The sequence below is a fragment of the Macrobrachium nipponense genome, chromosome 38, assembly GCF_015104395.2.
Source record: "Macrobrachium nipponense isolate FS-2020 chromosome 38, ASM1510439v2, whole genome shotgun sequence".
Classification (NCBI taxonomy): Eukaryota; Metazoa; Arthropoda; class Malacostraca; order Decapoda; family Palaemonidae; genus Macrobrachium; species Macrobrachium nipponense.
The window spans coordinates 15,110,109-15,124,190 of NC_061098.1; the positions used below are offsets into that span (position 1 = coordinate 15,110,109).

General features: G+C 35.5%; 1 pseudogene; it reads right to left on the reverse strand.

Moving 5' to 3' along the window:
- Positions 1 to 2,981: 2,981 nt before the first annotated feature.
- LOC135209649 (ubiquitin-associated domain-containing protein 2-like) lies at positions 2,982 to 14,082 on the reverse strand (annotated as a pseudogene).

Genomic DNA, 14,082 nt, shown 5'->3' on the forward strand with positions numbered 1-14,082 from the left:
CTTCCGAAAAAATCATACATGCGATTGTGGTAATGTTTGCACCATTTAAAAATTAGCCGTTATATAAAGTTTATATATGGAAATGTGCGCAATTTCATGCACAATACAACTAAAAACAACCCATGGTTGTAACTTTTTATCAGTTTTGAGATATTTTCATATAAACTATAATTGCCAAAATTTCAACCTTCGTTCAACTTTGACTCTACCGAAATGGTCGAAAAAGCAATTGTAAGCTAAAACGCTTATATTCTAGTAATATTCAAGCATTTACCTTCATTTTGCAACATTGGAAGTCTCTAGCACAATATTTCGATTTATGGTGAATTTATGAAAATTTTCTTTACAAATACCGCGCGGTAACTCTTCCGAAAAAATTATATGTGCGATTGTGGTAATGTTTGCACCATTTTTAAATTAGCTGTTCATAGTTTTATATATAGAAAATGTGCGCAATTTCATGTAGTAATACAACAAATAAAAAATAATTGAAGGTTGTAGCTTTTCTCATTTTTGAAATATTTGCATATAAATCACGATAAATAAAGAGACAAAAAACCACGTTCGGTCAACTTTGACTACCGAAATTGTCGGAAAAAACGCAATTGTAAGTCTAAAACTTACAGTCTAGTAATATTCAGTCATTTATCTTTCATCTTGAAACAAATTCGAAGTCTGGCAAAATATTTAGATTTATGGTGAATTAAAAAAAATCTTTCCTTCCCTCCGCGTGCGGATTCTTCGCCACAAATCTCCGAAATGCGTACGTCCCATCTCGGAATATGTGCGCAATTTCATGTAGAATAAAACTAAAAACATTTTAAGGTTGTAGCTTTTCTTATTTCCGAAATAATTGCATATAAAAATAATATAAAAAAAATTCGACATTCGGTCAACTTTAACTCGTCAGATATGGTCGAAAACTGCAATTGTAAGCTAATACTCTTACACTATAGTAGTTATTCAATCATTTGTCTTCATTTTGAAAGAAATTGGAAGTCTCTAGGACATATTTGATTTTATGGTGAATTTTTTGAAAAAAATATTTGTTTACGTCAGCGCGCGTTACGAATTCATGCATTATTTTGTGATATTTTCTGTGTTGCAAAATTTTATCGTTTTACAATGTGTTATATACCAAAATGATCGCAATTTAGTGTACATTACAAACAACAAAAAAAGAAAAAAAAGTTAATACTTGTTACCTTAACCGTTTTGGCGCACAGCGCTATTTTGGAATACAATTTATATTATGAAATTTAGTTTTGGCGCTATCATATATCGTATTGTTTATATATAATGACAATGATAATTTTTTTCATTTCTGATGGTTGCATACTAAACTTCAGCCAATGACAAAAAAAAAGGAGCCAAAAATGAACTCTTAATTTCCGCTTCCTTGCTCACTCTGAAACACCTGCGGCACACGGGAGAATTTTTTTTTTTTACCGCTTCGGCGTTTTTAAGGGTTAAACAGTAAATTTATCTTCCCCGAAGTCTTTTTACATTTTAAGTGTGGAGCAGTTTCGTATGAAGAACCGTTTTGCAACTACATACTACAAAGTAATTTGTTCATTAAATGGAAAACTCGGTTTAGGATTTCTCATTTTCAGTTTCATAATTGATTGTGTCTAGTAACATGTTTTGTTTGTCTGTCATTTACATTTTGGTAATTTTCTAACATGGTTTTTTGCTAAATTCATGCGAGTTAAAGTGCTGTTTACTAGAGTGGTATACCATCCTGCCATTGCCTTTTCAAGGTCTATTTGGCTAAACTCTTTAACTCATAAATGTCGTTACTAGGAAAAAAAGACAAAAGCTTCAATTCCTAACCTACCTCTGTTTTTGAGATGTATTTATTACTGGTTTGTTCTTATATAATCACCGCCTAAAAATATTCCTTCAATGGAAAATCCGTTTGTTTAATGTTCACAAGAATTCTTTATTAATTAGGCTCATATGTTTCACAATTTTCTGCAATCGACAACCTTTACACGTAACATTTCCAAATGTACTATAAAAAAGATGCAAAAATAAACATCTACTGTGTATTTAGACATGTAGTTTCCTGTTTATGTCCAATGCTTAGAAAACTATAAAATTCCATACTGACAGGCAAAATTTTCACAGCCATCTGAATTTAATAAATATTTTATTCAAGTGTATGTATACATATATAAAATTTATAGTATATAAATATTTGTGTATACAGTAGTGTTTATGTATGAAAAAAGTGTATCTGTATGTGTGCATATACACATAAAACTGTACATACAAATAGATAAGCACGGAGTTACAGAATTTTTGCAAAAATATGTATAAACATAAACTACAATACATAATGACTTGGGTTTACACCCCCAATATGGGGAGGGGTTGAAGGGTACAGATCCCGTAACAAGACTAAATTTGAGGACTTTCTATTAAAACATTTTTGGTTGACCAAAGTTAATCACTATTCTTTCATACGGCTGCTAAAGTCTGCATACTACCCGTGAAAAAAAAATTGGTAGCTTAACTGTACATCTGGAACAGCAACAAAGTGCTGCCGCAGCAACTTACATCTTGGATCAGAGAAAGGTTTCAACCTACTTAGGCAATTTCCTTGCCCATTATGACCAGATTACTCAAACTATTACCCACCCACTACTGTACATATGGTACAAAATACCTTGCATACTGTTAAGAGGAAAACCATATTTTTAGGACAGCTCATTTCATACTTGTAGTTGGGTAAATTAACATTCACATAAATTGTATGCATAGAGTGTACTGCTTTACACTTAATTTAGATTTGGCTTTGATAATGGGAATGTTATGTATTCTAACCTGGCATTCACTCTGATGTATTCCCAACCATGTAGAATGTATGAAACAAAGTTTAAAAGATTTGTAAAGAAAGAAAATGTTCATCCTAATTAGAAGAAAAGTTTGAAAGTGTTGAAACATCACTTGTAGGAATGAATAATTTTTTCAGTGAGATATGTATTATTTTCATTAACAATCTTTCTAATCACAGTTGAGTAGAACAATCTTTCTTCCAGTAGAAAATAATTTCTCACAACATAACTTCTATGAGTCAATAAAAACCAGCTGTCTTTCAAAAGACTTACAAATAATCTAAATGCACCAAGGCCATCTACTCTGGACCCATCACAAATTTATAATAAATATATACTACCTTATTATAACTATCATGACTCCTGTAATAGTAAATGTGTTGCTGTGTTGACATCATTATTACAGGTCTGAAAGTGCATTTATCACTCTCTGACGATCAAATCCCATTTCAACCAAAGTTTGAACTTGTTCTTCAGTTGGTGGTGGTGGGGGGTGACCTAGGAAAACAAAAAAAATAATAAATTGACCATGTTCATTTACAGTCTAATTAGTCTCTTCATGCCAGTATTTCCATGACTGAATAAAGTAACCTCATTACAGATTCAAATTTTTATATTTCACATTTTCAACAATACCTGGGTTGTTTTGTCGTCTACCCATTATGTCTGGTATGAAGTGAGAACAGCACCATTTGCCTGTAATAAGATGTATACTTCTATAAAACTGTAGTCCTCTACTTGGTTACAAGCGAAAAGAAAAAGCTTAATTTTATTGAACATCATTTAGAGAATCCTCCGTTTCTTTTTCTCAAACCATAGTTAACTCATAAGTTGTACTCACCCCTGGTCTATTTCTCATCTCACGTGCTCGATTAATCATTATCTGCTGTTCCCAAACCTCTATCTGCTCCTGTCGCTGAAGTTCCAACGTAGCACCAGCAGGACCTTCCGGTGGTGGTGGTGATGCCAGAAGCGAGCAAGGGTGCTTTTGCACCTCTTGCTAACCAACTCGGAACCCAGGGACTTGTTGCACCCACAGTACGTTATAACGATAAAAAAATCCCGCTACCTGAAAATACAGGAGGAAGTATACAGGAGTAGCACAAATTACGCATAGTTGCATAGTGCAAATTAATCAAAATACAAAACTACACAAACAATTATGAATGCTACCAAGAAACAACGTACATATCTGAACAGTGCAAATTATCACAATACAAAACTGCACTAACAATTGTGAATGATACCAAGAAACAACCTATCTGAACAACATTTTAAAGCAAAGATTGAAAGTAAAAAGTAATTTTAAGGTACCATATTGACATTATCATAAAAAGTGTAAATTATATCATCAATTCAACCAATATGTGTGAAATACTTCTCAAATTTTTCAAATTAAAACCTACTTATGCAACAATCAATGTGGAAATAGGAAAAATTGTCTAAAGCACAAAGAATGTAGTATTTATTGGAACAGATAGATTTGGACATGATGGGAGGACAAGTTTGGTTTGGTTGGAGAAAACAATAAGGTAATTCTGTAAGCCAAGGTTTAAAGAATCTCTGACCACGTCAAGTTCTCATAAATAGGTCTTAACCCCTTTGCCACCGCCGCCTGCTTTATTGCTGCAAATGCTTGCATACCGCATGAGACCCCCTGTCGACCGCGAGTATCAATCATTACTTGCTCCACTAAAATTTTATTTTATTCATATTTTTCCTTTATATTCTTATGTGAAAACATTGTGTGTACGGATATCAATGAATATTTTTTACCCCATTATCAAAAATAACATAAATATGTAAGAATATTGAAAAAAAAAAAAAAAAAAAAATAGGAATACTTAGTGAAAAGTAAATTGCAGAAGTAGGAACTGTTATAAAGTAGTAGAACAATAGTAAAGTAATAGAAATAAAGTAGCAGAAAAAGTAGTAAAGTAGTAGTGAAATAGTAGTAGTGGTAATAGCAGTACGTACTAGTTTTCATACTGAAATAGTTATTCCTAGGTTTCATACAGAAACAGCGTATACATCAATGAATGTTTACGGCACTGGTTAATAATAATAATAATAATAATAATAATAAAAGAAACAGCATCTCGTGACCAATACTTATATACATGATGGGGACGTTTTTCATCCCCATCATCATAAGCAAGCTGTAAAAAAACCCATCTCGTCACGAGTAACAGGCCTCCATAGAAGTCCTTTCACCTTACGCTTTCCTGTTGAATGAAAGTACTACTCTGCCCGAGCATTCATCCATTCACAATTTGTCAATTACATAATCACAAAAAAAAGGAAAAAAATGAATCACGTAAGCAGGTGAAATCTGGTGTAAGCAGGAATCCCATTGCCACCTTGAATCAGAGGGGGCTGGGTCTGGGCGCAAGTCACAAGATGGATCAGTTATGAACCGCCAGCCTTCATCGACAAGAGGTTCAATGTCTTCCAACACTCGTTGTCACTGTCAACCTCTATGAAATTATTACTATAATCATCATCTGATAGATTTGGCAGGTACTCAGACCCTGACTCGGAACACTATCATCTGACAAGATACTGAAAAAAAAAAACATAAAACTGCAATCAAAAGAGAAAAAGGTTTAGAATTCAAATCTATATGGTTTACGGACAAAATCGTAATCATCTTCTCAGATAATGGCCTGAGGCGCACTGGGATATGTTGGCCAGTACCCCTCCTAATATCCCATATGAAAATGACGTCACGACGTCCATCGACGCTCATTGGTTGGAATGAATTGTGGCTGGAGCTTCAGCACCTCTCTCGTACACAATACTGTGTCTGGAAACCATCCAAGCTGAAGAAAACGCTTTGCTTTTCGAGGAGGGATGAAAGACGTACACGCGTACGTCCCGGTCTCTTTTATTACTGTACCATAAAGACGTACATGTGTACGTCCCAGTGCTGAAGGGGTTAAGGGTAAGGATGGTCCGGGGAGATGAATCAAACCTCGACGGTTGAGAAAGAAAAAAAATGCCCTGATGACAAAATTTGAAAATAGATGAATTACAGCTGAAAAGTTTAATAAAGTTGAATTACAGCTGAAAAGTTTAATTGAGTAAATTACAGATGAAAAGTGACTGAAGATGGTAATGAAAATTTAACACCAAAAAAATGGTCACATGTCATTAGTATACTGAGTAGTATATAGTTTAAGAAACCCACTGCATCGGGGAAAAAAAAAAAAAAAAAATTTTCTAGTTTTCATGAAGTTTGTTTTTTTAGGAGAAAGTGGAGTTAGAAGTTCACCAGAAAGGAAGAGTGGAAAGAGATTAAAGAAAAGTAAGACAAAAAAGCAATGCAACTCGGGTATAAAATGACACTACAGTGTGTCACATGAGGTACAAAGTCAAGAGATGTCCCCTGTGAAGTAAAGGCTGTGCGGCTGGAATTGGAAAATATGAATGGAGTCATAGATTTTAAATGCCAAAAGTTGAATTGACCCATGCTGCAGAAGAATATTAGGTCCTGGAGGATTTTGGAAGAATCTTTTATCTTTGTAAAGGTTTTTTTAATATGCTCGCTATGATATAATCTAAGAACATAACATTTTCCCTTATTCTTTACCCCTCCATCTCATTTATTTTCCGTTTCCCAAACTTGATAAAAAGCAAAAACATGTCTGAACTCAACGCTGTGGTCTACTTAGAATGACTTTAATATATTAATTCATAACTGGCTTAATCACTTTTAAGTTGTTATAGATAACGTTCCTTACACGTTAAACTTACTATGCCACAAAATGCTGATATTGCTGTTGCTGGAGAAGTGGAACACACCTGGAGACCCAGCAAATATGTCAAAGTCTTTCCAGTTAATTGGAATTCCCAATACACTTGTTTGTGCCACTCTTGGTATATCAAATAAATAATTAACAAACAAAGGGAAAATGACGCCATACCTGAAAGAAAATTAGGCAAAGAAAGTTTTAATGTCAAAGTTATAGGCAACATCATCAATACTACTATTTAGCTAACTGGCAACACATATTGAAAACAAAAAAGCAATTACAAACTTTTGGCAACATTTCACGACATGGATGGCAAGAACATAGAATCTGATGGTAGCTGTTTAACTTTGAATAATCACCATGAGCTGCATGCTTGGCCTATGCTGAATAGCGTTAAAAAGTTTTGTTCACCTCTTACATTATGATTATTCAAAAAGAGCTAACATTCTTCAGAAAAAAGCTATAAAGCTATCTTCAAGCAAAGCAAGCACCTGAGAAGTTAAGGCAATGGTGTTTGTGATGTCTCGATACGAACACTGAAATCTGGTGTGTTTGTAACCAATTCCTAGTCTCATCTCTATTTTAATGTTTGTTTAATGTATGGGTTACTGGCATGAGCATACAGATCTTTTGTGCTAACACCAATGGAACGCTCTTCATTCTGGAAATCAACAGCTTCCTATGATCTTTGTTTCTCAGAAAGGAAATGTTAATAATGTGATTTCCTTCTCCCAAAGAGAATTTGAGCTTGCAACTCATTTTGAGACAGGGCATCGCTACTCAGTATAGTAAGACTGGTAGTGCTATTTACTATTCTGTGGAAGCTTACTTTGCTTGTTAAGAGTCTTTTAGGTCTTTTCTACATGAAAGTTTTGAATATCTAATAATAGTAATAACAATAATTGAGCCTAGTTAAAAAAAAAAAAAAAAGACAACAGATGTGGCTTCTTGATATGCTGGAGGGTTTGGTCACAATTTAACACAGTCATGCTTTCATGAGCATAAGTACAATAATTCAGATCGTTACAATCCCCATTAAAGTGAAAGCAATCACCTTGGCTATCACTTCCCAATCATCCAGCCTTGTTTCTTCAATTCATATTCTGCAAAAGTCTAGTTAGTAAACCGGGTGTTTTACATCCAGCTTTCCTTCATTATTAATAAAAACTGAACAACTGCATTTTAGGGAAGATCATGTACTGTACATACTCAACATTGGCGAGACAAAAATGAGTAAGAAACATATACATTAGTGGCAACTTACTATTGTTTATAATGTCTTGAACTTGAATGTTATAATAACTACTTTTCTTTACCTTAAACATGTGATTTAAAACTAACCACCAGAAACGGACAGGTGAATTAGCTTTAAATTGAGATGCAAGATGTTATGATTCCTGCCTTACATCACAGTAACTTACAAACTTCTATGCTTTATAGTATACAATTTTTACCCGTGAGTACAAAAAAATAATAATGCAATATGCCATAAAAAATAAAAAAAATATATAATTACCACAAAATTTTAAGTAAAATATTTACCCCACAAATATAAATTCAAACTTACGGTCCTGGCGGAAGAAATCCTCCTGAATGGAGATCGATAGCTAACCACTGAAGGGTCAGAATTGTCAGTACTTCAAGTACTGTTGTGAGAACTTGTGAAGCCACCAGACATGATGCAAATTTTCTTGACCCATCCTCTCTCAAACACTCTGCAATAGGAAAGTCAACGACAATAGGTGGCATCAACATGTCACAACGAAAAAAGTACTTAGGTTTCTATCTGAGCAACAGCACACCTGCCTATTCCAAGAAAAGATTTCAGCTTACAGAGTAACTTGAACACTGTACTAAAGGTTCTTGATAGAATTTCCTTCACCCCTGGCAAACTGCTTTTGCCATTTACTTTTCCCCTGCACCCTTTGTCTCATCCCACTACCAATATATTGATAAAATCTTATCATGCTTCAAATCTCCTCGCTCAAAGAGAATAAATTACCTGGACAAACACTACACCTTGGTGCATCTTAGAAGTCTTCTGAATAAAAATGGCCCTCTTAAGCAATTATTATAATCTGTTATGGCAATAAATCAGAATGTCAAATCTGTACTGAGACAATAGTGAGAAAAGGCGAGTTCTATCAATATGGATGAATTGAAGAGATTAGAATCTGCTGGCAAATCAAAAATAGATAAAAATATACCAGAAAAAATATGACATCTGAGTGAGAACTGCACACTTGCATATAATTTGAAGGAGATGCTATGCACGCAGTACACAAACAACCTGAAGGAGATTCTAAACTAGTGGGTTCCCAAACTTTTTTTCTGTCAATCCAACCATCCAGATTTCCCCCTTCATGTGTATGAGGGAAAGAGTAGTTAAAACACACTGTGACTATTTACTAATTTATTTTCCAAATGTACAAATATACTGATAAACATATAGTTACAGTCAAGTGGATAGAGAGTGGTTAGTAACAACTAACCGCATAGCCATAGAGAGCGGTTAGTAACAAATAAAAGGACATGAGAAAATCCATCTGAGATTTATTTAGTTAGTAGGTAGTGTAATTATTATTTACCCCTTGGTAGCTTCAAATTTCCCCCAGTTTGGGAACCACTGCTAAACAAAACTGAATACAAAATGCTCTTATTCATGGCCAGAATTAATTGGAAAGATTATATTCAAAATACTGTTGCTAAATTATGAGAGCTGCATCATGACTACAACAGACAGTTTCAGAAAGCCACTGAAACAACAACCAATAGTTTCAGAAAACCACTGAAACGGAAGACAGACGAAGACTTGAAAAAAATGTGAATGTACAAGGAAAGAAGACAAAAGAGGGGGCAGGATATTCCCTAACCATAGCAGACAACACACAATTCTTACCTGAAGTAATATATTAGTAGAGACCCACAAACTAAATCCTTTGTATCGACAAAAGATATTTTTGCAGATGCTATTCGCCAAATCTGAAAGAAAATAACCAAATGGTTACTATAACAGTGACGGTAAATGGCACACAAAAAAAAAAAAAGTGACAATGCTAACCAAGATTTACTGAATTACCAACATTAATACAAAGTTTTCTGTGACCCAACTAGTTTTTTGCAAGGTATCCCATATAAAAGACGATGGTTGTAGGTACCTCTTATGAACAACTATCAACTGGCACTCATTACAGATACACTCTAATGATATAAAAGAATAATTTCTAAGTATCACTAGGAACATGCACGTAAGAATTACTTATACAAGCATACACAAATAGGTGGATGAAACACTGCACTATTACTGGACAAAATTGATTAACATCATCAATACTTAAAAAAAAATTTTTATTTCAAAAAAACTGTAACTAAATGATACAGGATTTCACTTTAAACAATACTAATTCAAGCATACTGCAGTAATTCTGACAACTTAAAATGTTCATAAATAAATATGGCAATGAATAAATGTTTTGTAACTGCTGAACTAAATTTTATTCTAGTGTCCCATGAAATACCCACCTCTCCTTTCAAGAAGACATCTGGAAGCTTGCAGATTAAATACTTCCTCAAGTGGGCAAACAAGGGAACATTTAACGCTGTACATGTCATAAACATACAGCCCATTAATCCCCTTACTTACTGGAGCATTATCTGAAACATAATTATTTCTATTAGTATTACATATTTACAGTATGATCCCTAAAGCATTTGAGAAGTACACAGAAACCTCCCAAGTAATAGTATCTCATTCCTAAGTATTAACACTAAGAGTAACTATTTGAAAGTAGTATCTATATATGGTTAATAGCTTTGACTTATCAATTTCACTCTAAATTAATCTCCACTGACCTCAGTGATTTAGATCCATTACAATGTAACAAACATGCTGGAACACCTACACTAATATCACGCTGAAACCACCTGTGATCACAAAGTAAGGTTTATAGCTACGATACAAATGTTTTAAAAAACATTTTCATGTCACAGGAGAAAACATAAGCACTGTTTTAATTCAAGCAAAATAGCTATTAATGGGGGGATGGCAACTCAAGGTGTGACCAGTATACTTGGCTTAGCAATGACATGGCCAAGGCAACCAAACAAAACAAAAAAAAATTTGGCTCAACACACAATTAGCCCAAGACTTGAGTGGCAAACATGTCCAAGAATAACAGCCTTATCTAGTTTGTTTGTTAGCCTGATCTGGGCAGAAAAGAGCAGGAGATGGGAAGGAGAGTCTCTCAGGCTGCTCAATGCTGCTTCACTGCCAGGAACAATGCTCATATCCAAGAGGAGCTTGGACAACTATGCAATCTGTTGGCAGCCACCACAGGTCCTAAGAAAATGGTGCCCAAGGACTTGTGGGTGACATCCCTCGGTAGAAGGGTAAAGGTGGTCTGGCATTTTCAGACACCTGTCAAAGAGAGAGGTTTCTCTGAAATGTCAAGGACTGGTCAACGACCCCGACTTTATGAGCCATCACCCAATCTGTAAGGCTGATGGACCCCATGCCAGACAAATGGCAAGCCTGTTTGATTGCATCACCATTCCAAAAAAGAAAAATCCTTTCTTGGAAACCACCACCGTGGGCCTGGTGATTTTAACACAAGAGGTGAAGACACTGGACTAATGGTGGCTGGTAAATGTCATAAAAAAAATATAAGTCATACTACTAATTTACAGTCTTTTGTCTATGTTTTTAAGGTAATCCCCAGCGGGCTTGTACTAAACATGCTGCAAAGGTGGATACATACCGGGTTAAACTGTTGGGATTTACTATCTAGAATAGATTGATGTGACTTTTTTTTTCCGGTGACTTTTTTACCCATGAATTTTTACCTGGATTTGGCCTAACAGGTCAGGTTCACCTTAAATACAGATGCTCCCAAAGTTACGATGGGGTTACGTTCCAAACAACCTATCATAAGGTGATAATACAAAGTTGAACATGCATAATATGCATTATTAACAAAAACCTAGCTTTATAAATAAAGTATTGATTTTGCCTGTGAAACTGCCACATTCTCGATTTATTCGCCAGCTATTTCCGCTTGTATTTTGTGTTCCAAATGTCATATATACATAACAGGAAATATAACAATAACACGGCCAAACCTCCTCCCAAAACACTGCATCCCAGGGGTCCCCTTACTGTAGGATAGAGTTCTAATGTAAATTACAGGTTAATTACAGGGTTGACCACCAAAAACTAACAGGAAATTGCTAATAGCCTAAGGAACAAAAATACTATAGGAAACTGCAGTTTCCTATACCCGACGTGCCACTGTCACTTAAATTAACCAGATTAAATACTAACCATAAGCCTACGCCTCTAACAAACTATGGTACATAAGCTTAGAAGCTAAGCCTCCTCTATACTATTATTACCGTTTGTGAGGGAATTTTCCGAGGCCTAAATAGTTATATAGATTAGGCACAGGATATTGGTACGGCAGCCGTATCCCTGATTGACTTGATGTAGGTACGGCAGTTTGCTAATCATGCAGCAGTTGCGTACACTGTTGCTTAGAGCTATAGGTACGGCACTAGATCAGCGACAGTAGTAATAATAGTCGAACTGAATTGTTTCGCTGAACATGTTCAATTCAAAATGTCAAAGTGAAGCACCATACTGTCATCACCAAAGCACCAAAACATTTTGACAGTAAATGAAAATATAAAAAATCACAATACTTAATACTTATACATACTTAGATGAAAAATAAAACTAAACTAATCTATCTGCGTACATAAAATCTTCTTTAAATCTCCTCTGAACCGTGTAATAATACATCAGTTTTCGCCAAAAAACAGATGTTTTCAGGTTTCAACGAACTGAAAAAAGCAATAGACGTCTACAAAGAGTCAAACTTCCAGAAATTGTATATCTGTAGGTCACGAACAATTGAATCGGTCCTGAAAATACCTCCGAAGAGGAGATTCAAAGAAGACTTGAAGTACATAGAAATTGTGCTCTGTTGTATTCTTGGTAGTAAGGAAAACTACCAAAGTCGATCCTCTGGTATACGGCCTAATCAATCGTAAGTTATCAACCAAATCAGATCAATATTAACAGCATGTTTCCCATATTGGACGCACTACTGACTGCTGCAACCTTACTAGATAAGCTTCGTAGACGTCTATTACCTTTTTCAGCTTGAAACCCGAAAACATCTGTTTTTCGGCGAAAACTTATGTATTATTACACGGTTCACGTTGCTAGATCGTCATTTTCTTGCTGTCACTGATATGTCAGAGGTGGTAAACAAGGGTTCGCGCATGCGCAATTCACAGCCGTACCAATATCTATCGCAATCAGGGATACGGCTGCCGTACCAATATCCAGTTCGTAAAGATTATTGGGTAAATACATAAGTTAAACATAGAGGTAGGCCTATGGGCTTCCTGGCCATATAGGTAGCAGCTAATATAGGTACGAAGCTTTAAGCTTACTAGAAAGTAGGCCTATACCCTGAGTTGGTAGATCTACTGAGTTTCCTAGGCCCAAATATGTAAGATTGATATAGTAATCATAGGCCTGGGAGCTTCTAGGCCTATTAATATACAAGACATGGTACCTATAAGCTTAGAAACTAGGGCTAGTACTAGGTAGGTATGCCCTGACAATAAATCTATGAAGGCAGTTTCATAATGGAGTTTCCTGGGTCTAAATATAATTAATATTAAGTATGCAAATGTGTTAAGATTAAACAAGCATAGGCCTACAGGGTTCCAGGCCTAACAATATACGAAAGTTCAAGCTTACTAGCTAGAAACTCGGCCTATGCTCTAGTAGGTAATACCTTTTATGAAGTCTCCTAGGCCTAAATTACTATTTTCCCCCAAATATGTAAGAGAAACGTAGAAATAGTAGGCCTAAGGACGTCCAGGCCTAACATAGGAGTAACTATACCCAAATTACGAAGCTGAAAGCTTACTAAAAACTAGGCCTATGATCTAGTAAGGTAGATAGTACATTTGAAGTTCCCTAGGCCTAAATATGACGATTTTTTCCCCAGATACGTAAGACGAACATAGGAATAAGCCTAAGAACATAGGCCTATGCTCTAGTACAGGTAGGTAGTAGCTAGTACCTTTCATGACGAGGTCTCCCAGGCCTAAGTATGAGGTAAATACGTAAGATATACATGAAAATAGGCCTAAAGACGTCCACACCTAACAATATACGAAGCTAGGTAGCTTATAATCTTAATAAAAACTAGGCCTATAGGTACTCCAGTCTAGTTAGTACCTTCAGTGACGAGTCTCCTAGGCCTATACATCATAGAGACAGGCCTAAAGATGCCCAGGCCTGACAAAACACGAAGCTGGGTACAAGCTTACGTAGGCCTATGCCCTGACAACCCCCCAAAACGAGCGTTAGTACTCACAAAGCCTGTGGTGCTGTACTGTGATAAAATGGTCGCCATCACTACGAGAGGCAGCTTCGATTATCCTCGACCAACCGAGATCGCTGACGTCCT